This window comes from Engraulis encrasicolus, chromosome 11 (assembly GCF_034702125.1).
Source record: "Engraulis encrasicolus isolate BLACKSEA-1 chromosome 11, IST_EnEncr_1.0, whole genome shotgun sequence".
Classification (NCBI taxonomy): domain Eukaryota; kingdom Metazoa; phylum Chordata; class Actinopteri; order Clupeiformes; family Engraulidae; genus Engraulis; species Engraulis encrasicolus.
Genome location: NC_085867.1, coordinates 4005693 through 4014434, shown reverse-complemented (window position 1 = coordinate 4014434; position 8742 = coordinate 4005693). Strand labels below are relative to the sequence as shown.

The window sequence follows — 8742 nt, the reverse complement described above, 5'->3', positions numbered from 1 at the left end:
TACTTAGATTTATTGGATCAGAATTATTAGCATAGCTTAGCATAATCACTGGAAGTGAATGGAGGCATTAGCATCAAGCCACAAATGATCACAGGACAGGATTAAATAGCTGTTTTGCACTCTGGTGAATTTTACATTAATTTTAAAGTACTTTATAAGTACCGTATTAGCCCGAATATAAGACGATCCTGATTATAAGACGACCCCCCATTTTCAGGCTCATGTTTTGGGGAAAAAAGTTTTTTGAAGACTTAATTTTGTTTCACATTCTTTGGAAACTTTTCTCAAAATGCAGTTTTTAATTTGTTGGAAAATCTGAGGCTTTTTACAAAGAACAAATTTCACAATATAATTTTCATGGAATTTCCATGATATAAGACCACAGATGGCTACTCATATTCTTTTCCTTTCTTTCCTCACTTCACCTGTCAAGCGCCAATAGGCACCTACAGGCTACAGCCGCCTATGCCCGCCTGTTTAAAGTGCGACGCAACATAGCCTACACTCAGAGCATTAGTCTGCGCCAGCCAGGCAACCAGTCCAGTAGAGAGAGGCAACCTATTGTGCAATGCACAGATTTTGCGAAATGCTTAGTTGACAGCAATATCTAACCAGCAGCCGTCTCGCCAAATCGCCATTCATTTTACGCATCCAAAGTTTTCCGTTGGACTGTAGAAACCGAACGTCACCAAAGGCAGATTGACGCATTGCACTTGAAACCCACCCTACTAACAATTTTCCGTTCCGAGAATGTTCCCGGAACATGAGGCGTTGGTTTTTTTTCCGGTTATTTTACGTTGTTTTTTGGGTCTGTTATGGTTATAATTTGGTTAACAGGAAAGGTTTTTTTTTGTTCCTAGAACGTTTTTTTGTATGGTTCCCGATCGGTTCATCTACGTTTTTTCACCGTTCCTTTATTCGTGTTCATGTTGGTTTTCAAAAGGTTCCCCTACAACATTATAGTAACCTTCTTGCATAGGCTATTTCCCATTAGGCCTACAAGCTGCAGACATATGACAACATAATGGGAAATACCCATAATATTGTCATATTTCTGTAGTTTGTAGGCCTAATTCATTATTAAAGTGTTGAATGCATTTGAAATGACAAGGCAAATGTTGAAGGATGATGATGTTTAATAGGAAAATATCAGGAATACAAGGTAAGAGGGTAACAGTGCAACATTACAATGTTTTTTCATAATAAAATGAAAACAAGGCAAAAAAAACAAACAAACAACAAAAGCAAACAATGTAAAATGCACAAAATAAGAATGAAGATGGCAAAAATGGATGTGAGTGCATATAATGTGTTTCCAGTCTTGAGGCTGAGGGAATGCCTAATTGACAAATATCAGGAATTCAACATGGGTGAGAACAGTGCAACATTATATTACAATTTCATCATAAAATGCCATCAAGGTTCAAAGTAAAATAAATAAATAAATAAAAACTATAAATAAAATACAGAAAATAAAAATGTTGGTGTGTGTTTTCAGTCTTGAGGACCAGCTGACCTAAAAAGAATAAGAAACAAAAAGTTTAAACCAACTTAGTAGCAATGTTTCATTTAATTAGCTTATTGTGACTATTCATTGATTGATAAAAGACACACTTAAGTTTAATTTACCATCTGTGTAGTCCAAATTTCAGAGTATGCCCAATGCTATTCTCAATATTCGCTTCCTGCAGGACAGAGAAGTTCTGCGTGTAGGTCTCTGCAAATGGATGTAAAGAAAGGTGGGACATTTAAATCTGAATCAAACTTGGCATAACACAGATTTACACACATATTTTTTACGGAGAATATACCTGCTAATCTTACCTGTTATAACTTTGCAAAGGGTCAGGTTCTGGAATGCATGCACGTTCTATTCCTCCTCAGGCTGTAATGTCCCAGGACATGGTGTGTGGGTAGCCACCCACGGCGGACAGCAGCTGCCGTATTCGCCCATCCCAGGCTTTCCCAAGGTCTACAAAAATTAAAGCAGATGATGAAAATGAAATATGAAAACTAATATGGAAAACATTATGTGGTCTATCTTCATTAGCCAAACCAGTACATTATACATTATATACAGAAACACATAATTCACATAATTATGCCAAAATAATTACCATTTGGTTTCTCATTTCTGGTTGAGCCAGGCTTCTGGCTAGCTCCACCAGCTTATGCTCTCTGCTGCACTGGACCAACAGCAGGTCGTGGCATGTTCAAAGTCATGGCAGCCTTCAAAGTCATGGACTTCCTCTCCATAACCTCCATCTTCCTTGTCATTGGCCCCATGTGCTCTTCCATGGCTACATTTGTGATATAATTCATTTTAGTGTAGGAACATAATATACACGTCATACTGTATGTGAATATGTGTGTAGTAGGCCTACTTACCATGTACTTCATGAATTCTGTTATCCTCAAAAGGGTCTTCTTGTGTTCCTCCAGGACTACAGGTGGAATTGAGATGAAATTCATTTTAGTTCAAAACACTTTTGCTGTATGGACATCAACAAGTACACGGAGCGCATACACTTTATAACAACAGCAATACCAGAAGCCCCCTCCTCTTTACCATTCCAGATGTTTTTGAATGGATGATGTTTGTGCCTCAAATCTTCCGAATGGCTGGGTGCTGTGCCATGAGTTTGGGAGGGAGTGGCAGCTTCACAGCTGTGAGGCATTGACATATCTGGATAGAAAGATGACACTAATGTCATTGCTTTAATAGTGGGCTTCTTATGCATATACTTTCAAAACATAAACCCATGTTAACACATCAAATAACTGAAAAAACGTACATGATGGTGGTGGAGGTGTAGATCTGAAAAGAAAACGAAATCTCAGGTCAGGTCACTCGTCCATCTCCACCGGGTGTGGAATGTGTTGAGGTCCATGGTGTTGTCTTCTGCCTGAGCCTGGTCTCTCCTTGCTGCGTCTCACACAGCCTGTACAGCAGTAACATGCAATAATATAATGCAAGCAATTTGTACCTGTCGCAATGAAAAGTGGGGAAATTTAGATACAACAACAACACCAACACAGATTACAACACCAACATAAATGTAAGCACACAATTTCAGTTTACAAACATACTTGACAAAAATACACACAGGATTAAAACTGATGAGTTAAGAAGATACATAGTATGACAGTAGCATTGCATTCAATCGAGCAGGAAGGTTTGATGGTAACTTGTGCCTGTGGCTGGTATACTAAAATGGATAAAATGAACTACAATGCATGTCAAAGACTTCCCTACTAACAATTTTTAGTTCTACGAAGGTTCCTGGAACACAAGACCTTGGTTCCAGTTTAGTTCTGGGTACGTCCCCAGAGAGTCATGTTTGGTTATTTTTCCGTTCTCACTTGGTTGGCAGGAAAGTTTAATTTTCGTTCCTAGAATGTTATATGTGTAGTTCCCATTCCGTTCCCTTATTGTTCTCTCACCGTCACTTTATTCCTGTTCATGTCATGTTTGTTCCCTTGCCGTTCCCATATGGTTCCCTTAACCTTGTTGGTTGCATATTTGGTTCCTTAGACATGCTCCTGATGTTCCCCCAACCTTGTTTATTATTGTGAATGTGTTTTGGTCCTGCCCCACTATCTCTCACCATAGTTGAGGTACCCTGATCATGGTACTTAAGCACCTCCCATCCTCCACCATCACTGAAACACCCTGCGCCTGGCATCAGTTTGGCACACTGCTGTCTTAGAATGATGATTAAAGTTGCTGAAAACATGTATGATGTCTATATTTTATATATCAGTCTATGCCGTACTGTACCACAATGTGAGAGAAATATCAGCTGAGCATGTATGAACACAATCTAGTGGGGATTAATACCAAATGTTTTCCTTAATGAAGTTTAAAGATAATCATACCATCTACATCAAGTGCACAATGGCGCAAGCAATGTAACATGTGCTGTTACTGACTGTTGACTGATGTAGCTAACAAATGCCATAAGCCAAAAGCGCTATTAGCTTGCTTGCAAAGCAGTTAAACAAGCGCTATGCTGTGCCATGCTGACCAGCCAGCAGGCAGGCAGGCAAATAACTAAAGCACTCTGACAGTCCAGGTTTATATACAGGCTCAAGAGTACCATGTGACCAGATTGATTAGGAGTTTTTCAGGTGCAAGCAATTGAATCATGATATACCAGCCCTAAGTAATTAGGTTGGACAGATTGGTTGTGAAGGGCCTGCTTGTTACCGGCAAAGGTGTAACAAGTTCTCAAGTTATTTCTTTCACTCACCACATCTTTTGTGTGATGTTGTGTGCACAGCCAAACCTTAGATCAACCCAACCAAGTTGAGTTAAATGAATGAAATGGAGTAAAAAAAAAAGATTGTGTACATGATTCAATCTGGAGGAAATACTGTTACTAATATGTAGACGTATATGATTTAATTGGGTGGACAGTCATCATTGCTTATGCTCTGAACAACACAGTATAAACAAAGTTGGGGGAACATCAGGAGCACGTCTAGGGAACCAGACGTGACCAGACCTATAATGTAACCATCAAGGTTATGGGAACCATATGGGAACGATGAGGGAACAAACATGAAAAGCAATAAAGGTACGGCGAGGGAATGGAATGGGAACCACACATATATCGTTCTGGGAACTTAAATTAAACTTTCCTGGCAACCCAGTGAGAACCGAAACAGAACCAAAAATGACGTATCCGAAACGTAACCAAGGCAAGGCAAGGCAAGTTTATTTATATAGCGCATTTCATACACAGGTGCAACTCAATGTGCTTCACAAAGTTAACAAATGTAAATGAAAGGAAACAGGGAAGAAAGAAGGAAATGAATTAGAGTCAAAAAGCATTTAAAAACATTAAGATAAAACATAAGGTAAAAATAATAATAAAATAAAATAAAATAAAACAAATTAAATAAAAAATAAAAATAATAAGAATAAGTAATTTAAGCTAGGGGAAAGCATCTGAGAACAGCTTTGTCTTGAGTCTAGATTTAAAGCTATCAATAGTGGGTGCATTTTTTATGTCATCTGGAAGCTGGTTCCAAAGCTTTGAAGCATAGAAGCTAAAGGCTGCCTCTCCACACTTTGTTTTGACTTTTGGAATCACCAGCAAATTCTTCTCCGTTGACCTTAGTGACCTAGTTGGTGCATACAGCTGAAACATATCCAGTAGATATGTGGGTCCCATTCCATTTAGTGATTTAAACACAAGTAGCATAGCCTTAAAATCAATTCTGTAGCTTACTGGGAGCCAATGCAGCGATCTTAAAATTGGAGTAATGTGGTCGAACTTCCTTGTCTTTGTAAGAACCCTTGCAGCTGCGTTTTGTACAAGTTGAAGCTGTTTAATGGTTTTATTGGGGAGGCCAGTAAAAAGACTGTTACAGTAATCAACTTTACTAGAAATAAAGGCATGTATTAGCTTCTCCAGATCATGTTTAGACATCAGGCCCCTAAATTTAGAGACGTTTTTTATGTGATAAAATGCAGACTTAGTAATAGCTTTCATGTGACTGTTGAAGTTTAGGTCACTGTCAATGAGGACCCCAAGGTTTTTAACTGTATCCCTTGCTTTCAGTCCCTTCGTTTCAAGGATAGTAGCAATCTTTTGTCTCTCCTCTCTTTTCCCAAATATAATTACTTCAGTTTTATCTGTGTTCAGCTGGAGGAAATTGTGAGACATCCATTTGTTAATTTGGTCCATGCAATGATAGAGTGATTCAAGGGGGGTATAGTCATTTGGGGACATAGATAAGTAGAGCTGGGTATCATCCGCATAGCTATGGTAATTTATGGAGTTATTCTCGATAATGTGTCCCAGTGGCAACATATACAGATTGAACAGTAGTGGTCCCAGAATGGAGCCCTGGGGGACCCCACAATCCAGAGACATTGGTGATGAAGTATGTCTTCCAATGGCGACAAAAAAACTTCTTTGTTGTAAGTACGATTTTAACCAGTCGATCACTATGCCCGTAAAGCCAACCCAGTGTTCCAGTCTATGTAGTAGTATAGAATGATTAACTGTATCGAAAGCAGCACTCAAATCAAGAAGTACCAAGACGGATGATTTGCCAGCATCAGAATTCAATCTTATGTCATTCATAACTTTAATAAGAGCTGTTTCAGTGCTGTGGTAGGCACGGAAACCTGATTGAAACTTATCAAAATAGCTATTAGACATTAGAAAAGCAGTTAATTGGTTAAAAACAATTTTCTCTATTATTTTACCCATGAATGGTAGATTGGATATGGGCCTATAGTTGTTTAGTACCAGTGCATCCAGGTTGTTCTTTTTCAGTAAGGGTTTCACAACTGCTTCTTTCAGACAGCCTGGGAATATGCCTGTTTGTAGTGAGGTGTTGATGATCTGAAGTACATCTGATGATATTAGATTTAAGATGGATTTGAAGAAGGCTGTTGGTAAAATATCTAAGTCAGATGTAGAGGAGCTAAGACTTTGTACCGTTCTATTAAGAATGTCCACATCAACTAAATGAAAATTTCTCATGAGGTTAGGATTTAACTTCACCATAGCAAGCTGGTCTGAATCTTGGGTCGGTTGCACATGTGTGAGTATGTTTGCACGTATTTTTTTTCAATCTTTCCTTTGAAAAAGGATGCGAACTCATTGCATTTGCTGACTGAGAGGAACTCAGAGGGCATTAGATTTGGGGGCCTTGCTAGCTTTTCCACAGTGCCAAACAGGACACGTGCATTATTAATATTTCTGTTAATTATGTCAGAGAAAAAAGATTGTCTAGCTTTAGAAATTTCTTGGTTGTATTTCGAGAGTGTGTGTTTATAGATTTGGTAGTGGACTTCAAGTTTGGATTTACGCCACTGTCTTTCAGCCCTCCTGCATTCTTGCTTTAGCAATATAACTGTGGGATTCTTTCTCCAAGGTGCTTTTTCACGTCCCACTGTTTTGATTTTTTCGGGGGCAATAACATCCATAATACGGGTCATCCTTGAATTAAAATTAACCATGAGATCATCTGCACTCTCTGAGGTTTGACTTTGGATCTCTGAAAGTGCTTGCTGAAAGAGTGAGGCTGTCTCACAGTTGATTATACGTTTTTTGACTGTAACAGATTCCCTTTGAACATGAGGGTACATAGAAACATCAGAAAAAATGCAGTAATGGTCAGAAAAGCCATAGTCTTTGACACTAGCACAAGCATTAAGGCCTTTTGTTATTATTAGGTCTAAAGTGTGACCTTGGTTGTGTGTTGGTCCTGTTACATGCTGTGTGAGGCTAAAAATGTCAATAAGACTTAAAAATTCCTTAGCATAGACATTCTCTAAGTCGTCCACGTAAAAATTAAAATCGCCTGCTATAAACAAGCTATCATAGTCCACACAAACATTCGACAACAGCTCACCAAATTCCTCTAAGAAGAGTGGTGCAGAAAGTCTTGGAGGTCTGTAAATAGTCAATAACAGTATGTCAGAAGAACATTTTAGAACTGCAGCTAAGTATTCAAAAGATGAAAATTCACCTAGTGATGTCTTTTGACATTGAAACAGTGCCTTGAAAATAATTGCTATCCCCCCTCCCTGTTTATTCTGCCTTTCTGTACTAATGAAATTAAAGTGTGACGGAGTTGCTTCTATAAGTGTGATAGAGCTAGTGGATTTTTCCAGCCATGTTTCAGTTAAAAATAAAAAATCATCCAGAACCGAACCGGAACCAATGGCTGCTTGGTTTTTACTGTAACCAAAGGGAATGTTTCTAAGTGGTAAATTTTGGTTTGGTAATAACCCCAACCTTTAGAGAACCAAAAGTCAAACGTTCTCTTTACGTTCTCTGTTACTAGGGTTAGCAGTAAATTAATCTACACTAGAAATACACCCCCACCCCCATGCCACTCTAGCTCCACACAGCCTGCTGCAACACACGCGCACACACACACACACACACACTCACACACACACACTTAGAAATAGATAGATAAATACATCCCCTCCCCTTAAACTGCTGCATACCGTACACACACACACACACACACAATGCACACAAACAATGCTCTATGCACTACAGTATGTAATTCACATGGCTTGTGGTCTTACCAGCAGTTTAGTTCAGCTCCATTCAAATGGCAGATTTGAGGGGTTCTTTCTCTTCAGGATTTTTGTGGGGGTGGGTCTTCTCAGGTGAGGGCCAATCATAACATGCCAAGAACTGATGCAGCAAAGGCAGTCAGCCGTGAGTCAACAGCTAGGGGCATTTGCATTTGAATAAGCCTAACTGAAGTCACAGGCAGAGATGTGTCTGCATTATAGACACCCTGATCTGTGGTGCTTTCAATAGCATTAGGCCTACCAAAAGACAATATCTCGCACTGAACTGCCCCTTTACCTTAATCAAATTTATGAAAAGCTGTGCTGTCATTGAAACTGATGCTTTATCGCCTTCAATGAGCTATTTATAGATTATAGGTCTGTGTACAAATGTAGTCAGAAACACTGCAAACACAACGACAAACAAGTTTGTACAAGATAAAATGCAGTGGCCAGCTACCATTTAATATGTGGACTCTTTACAGCCAAACTTACATGCTAGACACTCCTGCCTATCACACACACACACACACACACACACACACACACACACACACACACACACACACACACACACACACACACACACACACACACACACACACACACACACACACACACACACACACACACACACACACACACACACACACACACACACACAATTAAATGGGCCTATTTGGAAT

General features: G+C 39.2%; 1 long non-coding RNA gene across 1 annotated transcript; it reads right to left on the bottom strand.

Annotated features, from left to right (window-relative positions):
* Nucleotides 1-1221: 1221 nt before the first annotated feature.
* LOC134458731 (uncharacterized) lies at nt 1222-2200 on the bottom strand. The gene is made up of 4 exons (XR_010036610.1): nt 2118-2200; nt 1825-1972; nt 1630-1717; nt 1222-1516 (listed from the first exon to the last, which is right to left on the bottom strand). It is a non-coding gene; the product is annotated as an uncharacterized LOC134458731 (long non-coding RNA).
* Nucleotides 2201-8742: the final 6542 nt, after the last annotated feature.